Source organism: Thermobia domestica, chromosome 2, assembly GCF_964235325.1.
Source record: "Thermobia domestica chromosome 2, izTheDome1.hap1.1, whole genome shotgun sequence".
NCBI classification, from domain to species: Eukaryota; Metazoa; Arthropoda; class Insecta; order Zygentoma; family Lepismatidae; genus Thermobia; species Thermobia domestica.
In genome coordinates, this window is record NC_137455.1 from 181,831,859 (window position 1) to 181,851,533 (window position 19,675).

General features: G+C 34.9%; 1 protein-coding gene across 2 annotated transcripts in view; it reads left to right on the top strand.

Moving 5' to 3' along the window:
* The window catches only part of LOC145677824 (lysosomal acid glucosylceramidase-like), a 111,904-nt gene that overhangs the window by 45,385 nt on the left and 46,844 nt on the right, over window positions 1-19,675 (top strand). The window contains exon 1 of one of the 2 annotated variants that reach the window (XM_081748147.1): window positions 8,030-8,169. The exons of the other annotated variant lie outside the window; for it this stretch is intronic. The gene's annotated coding sequence lies outside the window, so the exon portion shown is untranslated. Of the gene's footprint in view, window positions 1-8,029; window positions 8,170-19,675 lie in introns of those variants that run through there. 2 annotated transcript variants of the gene reach the window in all.

Sequence of the window (19,675 nt, forward strand, 5' to 3'; positions counted from 1 at the left end):
TGACAAGTTTGAGGCGCATAGAACGACGAGCGGTCGCAGCAGGTACAAGGGTCAATGTATTAATGGGGACCGATGCACATGCCTCTGTAACAGCCAACATTTTGAACATCTAATGTAAACTTATGCTTACTTGAAGGTTTGTAGCACATGTTTGAACAATAATTAAACGTAATTAAGAAATATGATATATAGTTTTTTTCTTAAACAGCGTATACATTTTCCGGTAAACTCTGTACATCTTTTTATGAACGTTAAAAATGTACTTTTTTTTTATAAGCTTGTCATATGGTAACCCTAGTTACATCGAATAAGTTTTTTTTAAATGAAATAACTTAATAAACAGTATAATAATTCAAGAAAGGGGGTAATTAATTGCTTGCAAAATGTTGGAAAACTAATAATGTTTATAAAACGTTTCAAATTGTGCTGAAATTTGAGTGTCCAATGGTTACAGGAAAACTAGCTGATCACGGCTTATATTATATTGGAATAACGAATAGTTAATCTACCCCTAAGATTTTATCACATAGGCTGATGAAAATGATAGTAAGTAATCTTTACATATGAATAAAAGTTGATGTCCTAACTGACTGACTGATCAACGCTTAAAGCAAACTGCTAAGCTAGAAGCTTCAAATTGAACAGTGCTCCAAAATTCCTCATGAGTGCAACATATCTCTGAATCCTGAACACGAAATGGTTAATAGACCATGGATTATAGAACAAATGTTGCAGAATATGAAGTAAAGGAGGGAGTGGAAACAAGTTAATACAAAATAGGACAGAAAGATGTACAGGAAGTTAAACAACGAGTTACAAAGTCAAACAGACAGAGCAAAAGAAAAGTTTTACCAAATAAAATTAGAGGACATTGAAGATTTAGGAAGAACTGGGAAATATGAGGAAACAATAAAGTATTACGATCGCAGTAGAAAATAAAAATAGAAAGTAGTCTGCAAAAGGAGTGAAGTCTTAGGAAGATAGGACTTGTGGGGATAAATCACGTGGCCTAAATGTTGAAGTAGAAAATGAAATACGAGAGAATGATAAAAGGGTTTATATTCTTCAGGACGAGTTTGAAAACACGCTGTATTCGAAATTAGGAATGGAAAGACAACCAGAGTTGATAATATACTAATTTAATTTATTAGAAATATGGGAGACAAGGGAAAGAAAGAATTGTTCCGACTCTGTATGAAATGTATGAAACAAGAGAGTGACCAAATGATTTCGTGAAGACTATCATAATACCAATGGCTAAGAAATCGAACCCAGAGAGATATGAGGACTATAGAACTATTAGTCTCATGTCGTATGCAGCAGAAATTATGCTTCAAATACTGAACAGAAGGTTGCATGGAGAAACAAATAAAGAAATAGAGGAGGAACAGTTTGGGTATTAGAATAGGAGAGGAAATGTCAGAGGAGAGTGCATGTTGTCCCTCGCCAATGTTATTTAATATCTATCTAGAAGAGATTGTGAAGAAGAGCCTACATAATGAAGACAGTATTTCGGTTGGAGATAGAATGATTAGGTGTATACTGTTTCCAGAATCTGAAAAGAATATCAAGATGTTACGAAACTTGAAGAAGAACTATGAAGAGTATGGAATAAATAAAAATGATAGAAAGACAAAAGCCAAGGTAATTGGAACGAAGCGGTCAGTGTCAAGTGTAGAAATAGGAGGGGAGAAAATAGAACAGGTGAATCAACAGCTGTGTGGTATTAATAGTGATGATGAAAACAAGGATAAAAAATGGCAAAAGAAGCCTTTAGGGGGAAGAAAAGTCTATTTTGCGGGTCCTTCATAAAGTGTTGAGTGAAAGCTCATAAAATACTTCGCTTGGAGTATTTTACTGTATAGAGCAGAGACATGACCATTATGCAAAACCGACTAAAAAAAGTGAAAGCTTTCCAAAATGTGGGTGTGGACAAAAATGGAGAAAATTAATTGCGTCGAGCGGAAAACGAATGAGAGGGTATTAGAATTAGTAGAGAAGAACAGTTACAGATGTTACTGTAAAGTGAAAGAAAAACTGGTTAGGACATTGGTTGAGAAGAAACTGTACCATGAGGGACGTGTTAAAGGTATGTAGACAGGAAAGAGAGCGAGAGAGCGAAGAAGGCCGCAGTTGATGGATGGTATCAAAACAGAAAAGACGAAGAGGATATCTGAATACTGTGGAACATAGAAGCTTTTCAGCTGCGGCAAATGATCTAATAATGGCAGAATACCTATAGTGATTGTGATACAATAGCAAAACTAGGAGTCTTAGAAAAAGAGAATCCAATTGATTCTTCTAACACTTTCCTCATATGTAGAACTTCATGATGAAGTTCTACGAGCAGGGATGCCCGCATAGCTGTTTATTCCAAGGAGGGGGCAGAAGAAGGACACAGAAGCACAATCGCGAATACAAGCACACTTTGATGTACACGTGCGAATAATACATCATATAAAACAAGAATTATTTACCCACATATCTTCGTTAAGTAGAGTAAATAAACTATAGTCCTACTATAGTATTTAATATAAATATATTAAGTAATCTAGTACGTGAGAACAAATTAGAATGTTTTGACATGTAGTTCAAGAATGAAATATTTTTCAAAAAAATTATGAGGCAACTTCACCCTTGGCCCCAGGTCCGTAGCCAGTCCAAAAATGTAGGGGGACCCGGTAGAAGTTAGGGGGGCCAACCCAACCATATTATAGTTCATTATCATATTATAGTTCATTTGCAAGCCTACCGTAAAAATTTTAGGGGGGCAGTGAAAATTTAGGGGGCCCCGGCCCACCCTAGTCCCCCGTGGATACGGGCATGCTTGGTCCCAGCTGCAGATGGCAATATCTACGAGTATTGCCAACCTTAGGACACAATGAAGATTTTTTATAAACTGAATTATTATTTATTATTACTATTTTGAATTATTTTCTGGTTAACCTAATAGAGAATGACTATAGCTCCGAATGCTCACTTCAGGAATGGAGATTTTTAAGTTCAGACGTTAATAGTTTCAGGTGAGAAAAAATATATATATGTGCAGAGTTATCCTGGGATCAGTGGCGGCTGTTGAGGGAAGTTATATCAGTAAAATTTTCTAAATTTTATTGTTAGAAGCTAAAAGAATAAACATTACCGAATGCACTATTTCTTATATGCAACTTTGTGAAACTATATGAATCTTTTTTCCCTTAATTTATAGCAACGAAATTTAAACTTTCGTCGATATGATTTAGGATTCCTGCCTGGGATACTCTAATCTCTTGTCAGCTTTTTTTTTTTTTTTTTTGTATATAATTTCATCTAAAAAGCGTTATTACATGACGTTAAATTTAATTCTTCTACTTTGATTATTCTATCTTTTGTGTAACTAGGTCCTGTACTGAGCATGACTCCACAGTCGTACGCGCTTTGAACTCTTGACTCTCAATGTTGGCTCAGAACCATAGGCGCCGACTTGAAGAAAATATTGGGGGGGCCACTGGCGCAAATCCCGGGAGGATGAGAGGGACATGTTCCCCCAATCTTGGATCTGGAGGGACAATCCCCCCAATAATCTGAAGTGAAAAGTGCTTTTTGGGATAAGTGTTATGATTTGTGTCCGTCTGCCATAAAGGAATATGAGATGGAATTGATTTCTTTTGGCTTTTACCGGCACATTTACATTTTTTTTTAAAGAAAGAATCGTATTCTGTAGTAGTTCAAACTGAACTTCATGCTGTAGTGCGTTTAGTAGTCTCATTAATATGTATTAATTCCACATCCGCTACTTGGGCACAAATTGCAATAAATGCCAGAGGAAAATATGCCCCTCTCCTCATTCCGGAAAATTGTCTCAGCTGTAGGCACGGGCACAAATCCCGGAAAAATTGGGAGACATGTCCCCCCAACATTGGAACTGGAGGCTCCCCCAATAATCCGATTTGAAAAGTGCTTTTTGCAGATAAGCGTGATCATTTGTGTCCGACTGCCTCAAAGAAAAGTGAGATAGAATTGATTTCTGTTGGCTTTTCCATTTTTAATGAAAATGAAGGTGTGCGACTGTGCGGGATGTAACCCGATGTGAAATCTTATTTCCTCCTCTCCCCTAGGCCCTAGCACAAGAAGAGTATATAGACTACCCTATGTCAGTAGAACCCATCTTTTAAGTAAACGCGCATTCCATCTATTTGTAGTATCAGCCTAGGCATCTACTCATGCTTCGTAAGCAAAGAAAAGAATTTAATTGCTGGAATATTTTTCTCCGTAATCTTAAGGTTACACCTGTTAACTAAAGAGTATATGGCATGCATAAGATTTCTGTAACGATTCCTGTAATGCTATTATCATCATTTTGCTCAAATAAGAGTTTTGTTGCGTCAAACATATTTTCTTTCTTTCTAGTTTTGGGGATCTCATTATTTATATTATTATAAAACAAGTGTCCAAAATTTTAACGCGGATCATTGTTGATGCCTAATTGGAAACATACCAATTATAAATATGCATGTATTCAGATTTCAGAATGTGTTCACAGCAGTGATTTGTAATACGGATATGACTACTACTACTTCATCTACATCGCTTAATATATGATATACTCTACATGTTCACCTCAGAAATCAGATTCATCTATCGTAATATGAAAATCTTTGAGTTTTATGTCCCACGGTTATGCTGGCTGGGCTAAAGGAGACTGTGATAATGAGAAATGAATGAAATGGTAGAACAGTGGGAGGAAACGGGAGAACCCCGAATAAACCCACGCATATGGTGTTTGTCCACTACAAAGTTCACTTCGAGGGAGCAGGGTTTGAACCCGGGACCCCATGCACCAGAGGTGAACGCTCTACCAATGAGCCACTGCAGCCCCTTACCGTAATATGGGTTTTATCTCCCTTCCATAGAATAAGTTTCAAATCTGCCCACTTCCAATGTTGAAGACAACCAGTGGCGCCTTTAGCATTTTGTTTCGAGGGGCTATGTCCAAAACAGGGAAGGAAGTGGGCACTTGCCCACCTGAGTTTGAGAATTAAATGTATTTTAATTTATGCATAAATTCGAATTTTAATGGCAAGAATTGCAGACCGATCAATCCTATATGGTATAATATAAAAATTTAGGAGTGAATCTCACCTTTTATTCTATCCATAGAAGAAAAAGGAAGTATACCCTTGGCCTACCTAATTTTCCGGGCTAATTATTCCCCCGCTGTAATTTTCTTTAATTGAAACATTTGCTTCTTTTTAAAATAACAAAACGAAATAATTTTTCCTTTGCTATAATAACTAAAGTCACGTTATGTTGATATCTGCGCAAGTTGGTGTGGAATATCAGTTTCGCTTATAAACTCCTCTTAGTTTTGGTGTTACTGATGACGGCCGACTTGAATTACAACTGACAACGGTCGTAAGTATGATAGGCGAAACGAAAGAAAGTAACATCAAGAAAAAGAAACAGAAAAGTAGAGAGGAGGAAAGAAAGAAAAAGAGGACGCAATTCTTACATTATATGAAATTTAGCAAATACAGTATTATTTCTGAACAAAGAGCATAAGAAAATGGAAAGTCAATGAAATTCTGAAGAATTATTGATTATTATTATTCTAAGTGGAATGCGAAAAACTAACAAATTTATTACGGAGGAGCTTGAGCCCGATAGCACCCTATACGCCACTGAAGACAACTCTGCTCCCCTGATCCTTCATAGCATTGTTTTTGGACTTCATAAATATTTTGAACATCGCTTATATATACACCCGTCCTCCCAATGTTGAAGACAGATTTGCGCCGATGGGGGCAAACAATGAATAAATATATCATCATATTCAGACGTTTTCTATCAACTGCTTGATGAAAGCCCCTCCCCCACAGGATCTCGGTCCGCTCCATCCGCTCCGCTGCGAAATTCACGACCTAAATCAAATTTGCCTAAAACAAATTCAAGTTCAAAATTTGGGAACTTCACTGCAAGTTTGCGCACCACATTGATCTTCTCTTGTCATATCAGTGCTGCGATAGTGATGGTTGAAGCTTCAGTGCTCTATTAAACACAACTTTGAAAGTGGTGTTTTCTATCGAATAAGAAGGCTGTTCCTAATATTGAATTAAAGGTACTACGAAGTTTACGACAGACATTCTTACTCCTCTTTGTTATTTTTTCCTAAACTGGATTATATTGGGGGGGCGAGGACCCCACCTTTAAATATTGGGGGGGGGCAAAAGGGTCCTTTCCCCCCCTTAAAGTCGGCGCCTATGCTCAGAACAATGATAATTGGGTAACCGCTCGCATCAGGAAATATCTGGGTTTATAGTACTTCCAGGTTTCATAAAACAGAATTAGCAGCAATAGGGTTTGATGTACTGACTCTATATATGTACCTCAAATAAAATATAGTCTATCAAACGTTTTTCTTCTATCAAGCTCTTCTAAATCATGTGAAATTTAAATGAATTTGTAATTGATATTGAAGAGTATCTCAACAAATTTTAATTCATATTATTTGTAGTATTTACTCATTATTAGGGCCCGGAAGTTGAGGAAAAATTTTCTTTTTTACGAGTGCCCGAAGACAAGGCTTAATATCATATATGTTCATTTTGGGTCATTGTAGGCCAGAAAATGGTGGTTTTTGTCCCTTTTTTTCCTTTTTCGGCTTTTTTTTAAGTTTTCATAGGTCTTAATGTATTTTTTGCACTTCATCTTTCGACAATAAATTTACTGGCCATTAGCTCGAATCACCACCACCTCTTAAACATCTCTTAAACATCGTCCGTATAAGGCAGAGATGTTTTTACATATGATTAGAGTCATACTAAAGGCCTGACTACTACAGGAACCTTATGTTAGTCGAACTCTTTAGTATGACACTAATCACGCGTCAAAATGACTCTGCATACGGCCCCTTTTCTTTAATAAACAAAATTCCAATGATAATATATTCTTCAACGACTGGACTGATAAGGTCAGATCTGCAACAATCACAAGTCAGATAGGTGTAACAATGTCCTCCAGCAAGGGGGGATGAGGGTGGAGATGTTTTATTTTACTTTGTACTTCAGTTTGTGGAAGAAGGGCAGAACGTTAACCTATTAGAAGCTTGTATTTCTTGAGCATTATATTCATTAAATATGTAATTCTAATTGAATTGGATCTTATTTTTACGCCTTCCCCCAATTTTTCGGTCCTTTTTTTAAAGATATTTTTAGGTCTTTTTATAGGCCCTTTTTAGGCAATTTTTAGGTCTTCAATTTCTGAGCCCTACTCATGATGCACTGACATTAAGCAGAGCCGCCCAAAGAAAATGGGAGTTCCAAAGAAAAGCAGAGCCCTACTGTAATTAGGCTTTTGTTTAGGTGACTTATATCTTTATAAATTGATTTTCCCATATTTTTTTCGAAAAGGGAATATAATTCAAATGTATCGCAATTAAATTGTTTCACTTAAAACAACCGTAATTTATGCAATTTGAATCCTATTCCATATTAGTTTTCGTCAACGCAACGCAACATTTGTGTTTCAGTTTGCGATAATCGATATTACATATTGATGATTTTGTATATTTGCTATATGATGTCAACGATTAGCAACTTTCTTCACAAAATCACCAACAATTCTTTTTTAAAAAATCTTTTTCGTAGCAATCGGAAATTTTACATAGTCTGATTCGTAATGATACTTATGATTTCAAAGGAGACCACGGAAGAAATCTCCCTCTAGAATACAAAATCCCTTCCTAGGGTATGTCTCCAATTGTGCTCAAAGTGAATTACAAGTATTTTTGCGGTACTTTGGTACTTTCATCCCCTTTGAGAGCAAGTCCCTGCCCCTGGGAAAGCCCTTTTGAAATCACCACTGTGTAATGAGACCCAGGCTCCCTTACTTGTCCTCTTTTATGAACGGCCTTGCATCAAGGAATGTATGATCATTACACACCTTGCATTTATTTTAACAAATCAAATACTAAATTATCACGTAGTGAGATTTGTTGAGTTGTTTATTAAATAGACGCATTGCCCTTGAAATCAACAATCTGTGACGCATGGGAATATTTCTGGCTATTGTCCAAACAAATGAGGACAATCTCATGATGTTAGTTGTTTAATGTATTTTGCAGAAAGGACACAACATTGCTCTCCACTGTGATTCAAATTTAATTTCTTCTTCTTCGTCGTCTTCTTCAAGGTAGGAGAAATTATCCTTGTTTTCCTTCGAGATTATAGTTCAGCTTCTTCGGCTTTAAGTATAAATATTGTCATTGAAAATGCATGATACGTGTCTACTTTCTTCCACGATTATTTGGGGTTGCGTAAGCAAGCGTGAACAGCGGACGATCAACGTCAGATGTTATATAACATTTTTCCAGTTTCCCATCCTGTAGCGGTCACACCACCTGAGAAGGAAATTAAACAAAAAGAACATTTATTTGTACTGCCAACGCACTTTACACAAATAACTAACTGTAGGCCTACATACGTAGCTAATCATGCAATGATCTACGTAGCGTTCGCATACTGTACCTAACTGAACATTTCATTAACTATTGTGCGGATTAGTGTAGTCTTTTTTTTTTTTTTTTTTTTTTTGTAGAAATAAAGTTACATGATTTTTTTAAAAAAAGCAATAAATACATTTCCTCTTCTCATGAATATCTTCCCTTCGGCCAGTGCAAACTAATTATAACCCTAGATTATATAATTTTGATAATTAGTTCTAAACGATAGGATCTATATTGATTAATTAAACATTATAGTTATTGGCAAAAACGAAAATAATCATTTAATATGCTCATCATATTTCTTTGCTTCTTAAGCTTTTCCATTGAATCATTTGGCAGTCTCTAGTAATATTGTTTTATACTTTTAATTGTTTTGAGCGTTTAACTTGAAGAAAAGAACCAAAAACAAAAAAATTGCTTTTGAATGACAAAATTAGATTTCTAAGTTCAACTTGAACAGAAAGATTTATTAACAGCTGACATATTTCTATGTTACAAAGATTTATCAAGTTGTATAGTGGTTTCTAAAATACCCCTTCACGGGATACCAAATTTGCCACCCTACCTACAGCTCTAGCGTATATCGTGTGGAAAAGATAGACTTGGGAAACAGCTTACACAGAAAGCACCACTTCCAGTCCATATTCCTTTTTCTTCCAGGAGAGCTGCTATTGTAATATGTTCGGATCTATTGTATGTTCGGCAGGATGGTGATTGAAGGAATGAATGATCCTCGATGCTTCCACCCACCTTATTTATGTAGTTATGCTTCCATCTATCTTAATGTTAAATTTATCTTCAGTTTCAAATTTTATTTTAATGGTTAATTACCGAAGGTTGGGTGTTAGCATGCGGGATCATGATTTGCCTCACCAGTATTGATTCTGTTCAGTTCCATTCTGGTTTATACTTATTACAATATAATGTTTTATTTAAGCATAGTCTCCAGGATAAACTCATTTTAATTGGCAGAATCGTCTGCTATCAGAAAATTATTTTTTGTAACTTTTAACAACAAACTTGCTTTTGTTTTTCTTTCTTTCTGGTGGGTTTGTAACTCTATTTAAAACATTAAAAATAGAAATGTAGAGTTTAGCATCGTTTTGTATTTGTCTTTTATAAACGAGCCGTAAGAAGAAAAAACTCTCATTTGGAGACACTCCTGTTTAATGTTTCTAAATTGTTACGCATAGAACGGCTATGTCCGTCCGTCCGTCGATAGGTATCAGAGCATACACGGTAATAGATGTCGAGAAGCTGCTTTTTGCAATGAATTCGGCGCCCCAAGAATAGGCTTCATCTCCTCTATTAACTCCCTATTCAAACCGGAAGTGGTTGTGGTTTCAATGTTTATCGCCATAGAACAGCGTTTCCCAACCTTTTTCAACTTGCGGCACACTACAGGTGTAACTCGAATTCTCGCGGCACACCCATATGCATGTTTGCTTTGTTGAATTTATTGAATGATATGTTAAAATTTCAAGTTACGAAATAGTCTGCAACAATAAAGAAGCAATAATGGTCATGACAATGATAAATACGTTTTTCAACATTAAGAATGTACAGAAAAGTAACACAGTATGAAACTTAAAATTGTAGATTTATAGTAGAGATTCATAGTAATGTGAAATACAAATATACATTTTCCCCTATGTCTTGCAATTTGGTTCCTATAGAATTAATAATTTGTTTCGATTTCCTCGCGGCACACCGGTTGGGAAACGCTGCCATAGAACAAAAACAATGACAGATAGGGACAAGCTACTTTTTGCAGTCGTCTCAGGCTGCATACCCTTACACTAACTAGACAAAATACCAAGGTCCGTCGACCCTACTGTTCCGCGCTTTTACAGGTCCCTTCATAACTAGCTGTTTCTGCGTAGCCACTTTCTCCAGCTGTAGTGTGACGTCACCGCGGTGAAGCAGGGACAAATATCGTAGGCTAAGCCAATGTTCCGCCATAGCGATTTGCAAAGGAAAACAAATTTTAAAATGCGATAAAAATAGACTACAAACAGATACAATACGTACTTACTTTAGGATTGTGCATCACTTGAAGAATAGCTTTGCATCCACTATCTTAAAAGCATCCTTCTTCCGAAGTTCCCGTGTTTTTCTATTCAAAAACCGAATTCTGAAGAATGTCCTAGCCTTGTCGAATAGTTTCAACATAAAAGTGTCACATTCTTTTGTTTTCGATTTTTTTTTTTGTAAAATTTTCAAAATACTTTTTTTTTTTTTTTTTTTTTTTTTTTTTTTGTTCTTCCATCCACTGGGAAGAAGGTAAAATGAGACCACAACATAGGCTCACATTGCCACCATTCAACTTGGAAAGAATTGCAACTATGTTTAATCCTAAGACTTCAACTTTCGATATGATTTCGAAGTTTAAGTTTTTACTCATAGTCTTATCGAAATCTTCATACATTGACTGTTTCCACACATCTATCAAGCCTCAAATTATTGCTATCTGGACATTTCTGTATCATTCCAAAATTAAGTAAACCTGTTCGTCATCGGACACGCGCCCATTAACATTCATTTCATCAAATATAAGCACTGAAAATTTTTTCACACGCTTTAAGCAGCACTCTTGCTCCGTCAAAATTTTAAAAACTGGTGTAAGAATACCACGAGAAAATGGTTATTTTTGCATGCAATGTCGAAGTGTCGACACATTGGGTACGCGGATTAGAACATGTAACAGCAGATGATTGTATAATTTATCACTGTGGCGCGTTGTGTTAATGCACGAATAATATCTTAATCACTCCATCTTAGTTTTTCTTGCCATTTATTAGCATATTCACTTTGCCCTGTATAAAATTTTTTCGTAATATATCCACCACCGGTTATTAACCACTCTATTGAAACGATCACAATATTATATTTTAGAACCGGTCTTTGAAATTAATTCTTTATTATATTTGCTTTCCAATTCTTTTAACTTCGCTTGTAAATATAGACTATTATTTTGGCTTTGTACATACTGACAGAGTTTAGTTTTTCGTTGGGCCGCGGTGGCTCAATGGTAGAGCGTTCACTTCTGGTGCATACGTTTTTGGTTCGATCCCTGCGCGCCAAGTGAACTTTATGGTGGACAAACATCGTGTGCGTCGGTTTTCTTGGGGTTCTCCTGTTTCCTCCCACTTTCTTTATTCCACTATTTCATTCATTTCTCATCATCATCGTATCCTTTAGACCAGCCGGCATAACCATGCGACGTAAAACTTAAAGATTTAATTTTAGTTTCTCGTTCTCTTCATGGAAAAAGGAAAGCTATTCCTTTAGTTCATGCCCCTCACTCTCCACAGAGCAAGCGGAACATAAAGAGTTATTTTTTGTTCCGGTCATAATAGTTATTTCATCTGACTACCCAAATGCCTGATTTGTTTTTACTTTTAACACCTAGCTTTCTACCTTATTTCTTTCATTATTTACAGGAACACGGTTCCGTATGACACTGATAAGTTCAGTGAAGGCACAACATCGGTTTAAACTTATTCTTGAGTGGAATATTTAGGAACTCACGTTTTAAATCACGTTTATAAGCTTTGGGAATAAAATGATCGGAATAGACGCTGGTGTTTTTAACTATAAAGGCGTCTTTCCGACAGCATTTCTCTTGCCAAACTTTTCACAGAGGATCCGAGGGAAATACCGTAAATACGCGCGTAATTTTCGCCCTCGCATAATTTTCGCATCCCAATTTTGAAGGGCATTTTCTGTATATTTTATTTTCCTCGCGTAATTTGCGCATGCGAGAATTTGACAGTGATTTGTAAGAAGCCACACGACTTCTTAATCAATTTTTTAATGTTATTTTTCTACAAATTTAGAATTAGTTGTTTGTTGTCAATTCTTGCTACAAAGAAAATGTGTACCGTATTTTCATGTTATTTTGACTGGGAAAAAAATTAGATGATGTTGAATGATGTAGCTAATTTTTTCCCCGCATAATTTACGCACCCTTGTTTCAAAACAACTTTTTTCCTCTAAAAAAGTGCGAAAATTACGCGAGTAAATACGGTACCTGATAAATAACTTTGAAACCCTTACTATTTCTACTATGATTGCAAGTACTTATCGTACAATTCGACATGCTTATAAGCTAACACGAACACTACAGTAATTAATTTTTCTCAATACAGGAAAACAAGAATCATTCGCTTTCCTGCAAAAATCAAACTAACAAGCATGGGTGAATGAGAAGGACCTTGGGAGAAAGCTGCTTCTGCTCCCGCGGTGACGTCACGATTTTACTACATCTTCGGTTTTCAAAGAAGGGTAGTTATGACGCGACCTTAAAAGAGGGAAGGAACAGTAGGGTCGACGGACCTTGACAAAATACAATCACCACTAAGAACACTCTACCAGAACAGGAACCGGTTTAAATTTACTAGTATTTCCGGTTTCAATATTGATATCCATAGAGCAAAACTTGTAATAGATATCGAAAACTTTCTTTTGGGACTATAGCTATCTGCGCACAACCATGTGACATTAGTCGGCCACAAATTCCTTCATGGCCATATTCCGCCTGAAATGTTGAATATGTTCAAAAATGAATTAGTTGATAATTACAAATTGCCTCTTTAATGGCTGTGATAATCTACTGTTACTGGATGCCCGGCAAGTAGCAAATCTGCAAGATTCAGACTGCCTTCTTCAAAGAATTTGCTCCACCTTGAAGTGGTGCTACGGTCTATGCAGTCTTTACCATTTCCCTGTGAATTTCACCCGGGTTTTGTCTTTTTTGATCACAAGAAGCCAATTACAACCTCTCTACTATTCACCAAGAGACAAGTGCAATTTCCCCAGTAGTTCATGCTTCTGTCGCTAGAAGTACGTGTGCTCAAATAACTGTCGTCTACATTGTGAATTTCAAAGTACTTCTCTTCCAACTTTCACATCTTCAGAATTATAATATAGAGTGAGAAAAAATGTGGTGAGGTACTTTGATCTATCCTTGTATTTAAGTAATTTCTTATATAAAAATTATATTTGTTTGACATGTTACAAACAGTTATTTCATAGTGTTTGTGACCGTTTACTTGAAAGAGTCACAAACAGTATTATATGAATCGCTGTTAGGAAAAAGAAAAACAACAATCTTCTAGTTAAGAGTGTATTTTGCTGCATATACGGCATATATATATATATATATATATATATATATATATATATATATATATATATATAACAGTTTGTTGCAGCAAAATAAAAGAAAATTTTATTACAGACAATGAGTGACATACTTTTCAGTGCCAGAAAAGTTCATTGTTTTAAATTTGCTCGAAAACTACACATAAGAATTTATCCTTAAACCTGTTATACTGATCAGCTTGATCTGATCTATCGGCTAACTTATTTTAGTTAAACAGAAATTAAAATTTAAGATTTAATGATAATTTTACGTTATATCTCATGAACCACATCATGTACTGTCATCTTATTAGCTTCATGATGAAACTATTAATGAGAGTATATTTCAACATCAGTTTCACCTCCATAACATTTTAGTCTTTTTTAGTTGCTAGCTCATGCTAGTTACCTTTGAGAGGGTTACGCCCTCTTTTAGGGAAGTGATGTGAAGGGATTGAGGGTTTTTGAGATCTTTGGTTGGTCTAAGTGCTTTATTAAATTTCTTTCATAGCAGTAATGGACTTAAGGAACTTTGCGTTCCTTAACATTAGGTGGTGAAAATAGACATAATACATATATTCAACATAAACATACACACGTAGCTGTTATGAAATCAGAATATGAATAAAGATCTACAAAAGAAATAAATGAGGAACATTATGTAGGCAATAAATAAATAAATGCATTATGTAGATACAATAAATACGGTCAGTAGAATAGAAAACTTAGTAACGTAGTATTATAGTAATATAATTAATGAGGATGAAGTATGGGATGGAGGTGCAATCACAGGACAACACAGGAAAACATTAGCGGACGAATGCAGTTATCTTCTTGCCTAGGGGGACAACATTTTAGGGTTACAAACTATTTTTTTCTTCCTTTTCTGTAAAATTATGCATGAGATTTTGCAATCATGCATATCAATACTTTCAATTCAATAAAATCTAACGATTTATTTATGTTTCATTTTTGGACAATTTTTCCCCGTTAAACGCTAATATTAACATGTATAATTTTGCAAACTATAAGTTATTGTTATTAAATAAGAAATAACAAACGATATTTCAGATGAAAATTCGATTTATTTGGTACTTCACTTTTCTTTAAGGCACTAGGTAACTCTTAACACCAGAATCAATCGTACTTGGATGGTATAAATCATTGGTATATACAATGAAAATGTTTCTGGCTAACTATAAGATTTATTTGATTGTGTATCATATTCCCCCCTTTTAACCAGTGAATACTTTTATACACGAAAATAATATTTAATCTAATTGTACTTAGTTTAACACAAAACGGGAGATAGTTCATTTACATTGAATATAGTAAAATACAATAACATTGAAAATGATCATGTTAACAAGCCCTCATTTTAATAATCTTAAAATACTTTGTGAATGTATTATTTAAACTCCAGTACTACGCCAATACACTTATATCTTGATATCAATACTAATTATAGGAAGTACCGGTACTTCACTAAATTTCTTTTATTTTCCCATCATAGGCAAATCTTTATCATGTTTAAATTTGAGATTTTTCTGCGCGTTTCCAAGCTCCACTGACTAATCATGAGAAAAAGATCAACGGTATAGCTTCAATAAATGAACAGTTTCCTTAAGCTTAACAATGGTGTAGCATTTACGGGCCCGAGTTTGTAACTTGGTAATCTGTACTATTATATAAAAGAGTCTGCATGCAACTATAGGTAGAAACTAGAGGTCTGCATGGGCTCGGGCCGGACTCGGGCCTACAAAGTATATATCACTTCGGGCTTGGGCCGGGCTAGGGTTGTAAATTTTTAAATATACAACCATATTTCTCGGGTTTTCCGGGCCTAACTTTGTAAATATACTATACAACGTTATTTATCGACTGTTCTTTCTAAAGAACTTTTAAAGCACAACTGCAAAATTAAACCTCTTATTGCTGTAAATAAAAATACAATTTTGCGTTAATTATTAAGTTTTTGTAATTCGGGTTTATTTCGGGCTCATTTGATTATCACATGAGCTCGAGCCGGGCTTGGACTCAAATGCTAAAACATATTTCGGACTCGGGTCGGGCAAAAAATTCCGGCCCGTGCAGAGCTCTAGTAGAAACGTCAAATTTGCACAGAATACTTCTTTTCTTCCGAAAGAAAGACATAAGGAAGGACTTCGAAAATTCTACCTAAGGGGAAAATAGTGGTAATTTTTATAATAATGAAATTTCCACTTATGTTAAAGTGCAAACTGTGGGGGTTGTCGCTTCAGTTGAAGATGTGAAATTTGTTATAGAAACTATTAAATAAAAGTAATGAAATACATGTTTCAGCATTCCTAAAGAGGGAAACGGGGATCATTTTTATAATATCCAAATTTTCCTCTTTATATTGAGAAAATGTACAATGTGAGAATTTGTTTAAGTCGGAGATTTTAAAATCGGAATATAAAGTCTCAAATAAAATTAAGGGAATATTTCTCGTATAGAGGATCGTGTTCTTTAATTTTGAGATTTCCCACTGTTTATTCATGAAATGTTTCATGTAAAGATTCAAAGGGCTTCCCCTTTTGATATAAATTTTTGAACATAGTTTAGTACCTGCCTCCACGGTTTTTTATCATGTGACATTGATTAAGGGAGTATCCTAAGGAGGAAGGGTAGTTCAAAATTTATAGCAAAAATAGAGTATCGTATGGATATTATAATTACAGTTTCACTGAATGCATATCCTAAGGGTTAACAAGGTTCAAATATTTTCCATAAACCTTTCTTCCCGTGCGAAGAACGAGTATTTCAGCTAGTAATCGTATAAGGGTGCATTAAGAAGAAGTAAAAGATGTTCGGGCACATTTTATCGTATCTATATCAATGTTTTTATTAAAATTTTGTTGTTCATATTCAAGGTAAACACTAGGAAGAAATTCCTTAATAAAATTAAAAGCGTTTACATTGTATCGAGAGCACAGTATTAAATACTTACGAGTAACAACATTTCAAGTTTTTACTAGTTAGAATAAACTTTCATGCATTGAGAGCGATAATAATATATTAAGTGTTGTTTAATGTCCGTATGGAGGAGCTTGTATAATTAATGTTGTAACAACATGTTCTATGAGTTAATTTCAGCATTATTTTCAATTTCACATATGTTGTTAGACTACTCTTTATTCTTTGTGCAAAAGGTGATATTATATTAATAATTACAATTTCAACTTTCAAAGATAATCAATCACAATGGTTTGCAAACAGTTGACATTTAGTACGTCAATTAAGAAGTGAAATAGACTTCTTCGGTCTTCCCATCTATTTGTAGAGAATGAACAATGCTGGTTCTTATTTTCGCTTTTGTCTGTTAACAGACATTACAGAATACGAATCCTCCTAACTAATATGAACACAACCGGAAGAGTTGCTTCAGGTGGCCTCAAGCTAAATCTTTTCTTGGGACCTCCTTAACGAAGAACCTATTAGCGACATATGAGGCGAGGAAAAAAGAAAGTTGCTTATATTATCTTGTACATCACGGAAGATTTGTCAATGTGCAATCATAGTGATATATTGTATCTTTCTTATAAATTTTAGTGTATTGTATTTTTATTGTATAATATTTTCGTATACTTCATACAATGCAAAATTTCCAAATTTATAATAATTGTGACGTTCAGTTATTCCCAATTTTTATTATATATTTTTCATGTTTGAACCTATTATACATGATAATATTTTCCAACACAAATTGTTTCAAAGACTCACACACGTATTAACGTTAAGGCTGAGTAGCTATAGTCTAAGGGCGGCATATTTAGTTCCCTCTCCTCCACTTCATGTATTACAGAATAAATTAGTTTATTGTACTGGAAATTTTCCATGTGAGTGTTTCTGCATCACAGATCATAATATACTTGTGTCTCTTTTGTCATATAATGTACTGTTGTCTCTACTGTGTAAAGTTGTACTGAACAATGAGACTTTGTGTAGCCGCGACTGAATGCTGGATCCATTATCGATGACAGTTTTGTCGTTGTAACTTACAAAGTCTAGAAGCTCGATCAAAACATAAACACTTTTTTCCAGCAGAGAATGAACGACAGAAATAACATCTTCAAATTTGGTTAGTAGAGATATATTTGAAATTACATTACTGTATTTTTTTAAGCGGGGGAGGGAGGTTCAGGAAGTATGACTTAGAATTCAAGAGTGTGTTAATCCGATCTTGTAAAGAGTTTATCAAACACAATGGTCAAATTTGAAATAAATCCTTATCCTTATGTTCGTACGCATGGGTCTGTCTTAGATACAGTTCAATATACAGTAATAGAACTTATTTTCGAATTTTCACAGCTGAGGATTTTTAGCATTTTAGTTTACTATCGGTATGTGTCATACTGTTTCATACCATTTCAATTCGATCATTGATGAAGGCCGCGGTAGCTCAGTGGTAGAGCGTTCACCTCTGGCACATGGGGTCCCGGGTTCAAACCCTGCTCCTGCCAAGTGAACTTTGTGGTGGACAAACACCGTGTGCGTGGGTTTTCTCGGGGTTCTCCCGTTTCCTCCCACTTTCTTCATTCCACCATTTCATTCATTTCTCATAATCACCGTCTCCTTTAGCCTAACCGGCATAACCGTGGGACGTAAAACTCAAAGATTTCATTTCATTTCATTTTCGATCATTGATGAAACAAAATTGAACGTGTATAGTGCCTATTTGTGTGCGATTTTTAGATTACACATACAACATTAAATGTATCTTAAATTCGTCCTACAGTTACACTCCAAAGAGAACAAGTAATATCCTCATTGTTACTTTCGGATGAAATTTTCGCTTGAACATCAGTAGGTTCGTCTCTATTGACATAGGGTTATCTAAGTTGTTATGTAACAATTTTGATGTAAGAAAGATGGTTAATTTACTTCTAGAAGACCAAGTTAGTATAGTGCGTATTGCTGTAATATCTGTGCAGGAAATATTATATTTTTACTTTGACGGAATTGCAGATGTAGGCAAGGGTCTCTCTATTTTAAGTATAAATTCTATGGAATTAACTGTAAATTAAAAATATTAACAACGGAGTAACAAAAACTTATTTTTAATATTTGATTTTTGTATAATCGCTTCAAACATCCATTCAAAAATAATTATTTACCTGAGTACAATCGTGGTCTAAACAACAATAATTTAACAATGAGATAAACAGGCTTAAAGTTTCCCATTTGTTTTTCAAAATTATTTTACAGAGCTTACATTTAGCAGCTAGTACAACGAAATTCTCAACTTGTGTGATGTACTGTACACTTTTATTAAAAGTTGAGATTTATTTTTCATTTTTTTTTAAATTTATAATATGGATGTTGGTTAGACCACAATTTCACTCAGGTTCACAACTAGAAACAACACATAATGGAGACATATGATCAACTCAAATCAGATAAACTTTCTTAGAAATTTCACTTTCACTCATTTTAATTTGATTTGAGTATAACGTCCCTTTCAGCACCGAGGTTATATGAGACGCGCATCTGTAGCTTAACGTGGAATCCCAACCATATGAGCTCTCGCCGGGAATCGAACATCAAACCGCTAGCCGCTTAGCCACGAGGGAGCTCTAATCAGAATCCTTAACAACATTTAGATCTCTTCTTCAATTAGTGTTAGATGCTTCTTTTTAGTTTCCCTTATTGCCACTTCCATTTCTTACCCTGTTAACATTGTATTTTTTTGACATTCTCATCTATTTCACATTGATATTTAGTTCAAATTGGTTAGATGCATTGTCTGCTTAGTTTCAATGTAATCAAGCCATAATAAACCTACTATATTACTGCATTATATGAATCTTAAAATGTATGCCTCACAATGTGGCTTCACTAAACCTTGTTTAATAAAATCACAACATGCAATAAATTAGTATCAAATTATGTATATCAATGTGTAAAATCTTCATTCCATGCATTTTATGTTTTATGTGGAGATTTACCGTCTATGGGCAGGGTAGATAAAAGGGCACGCGAATGTTCAGTTCAAATTTCATTACTATGTGTTCCTTAGGTCCTAAA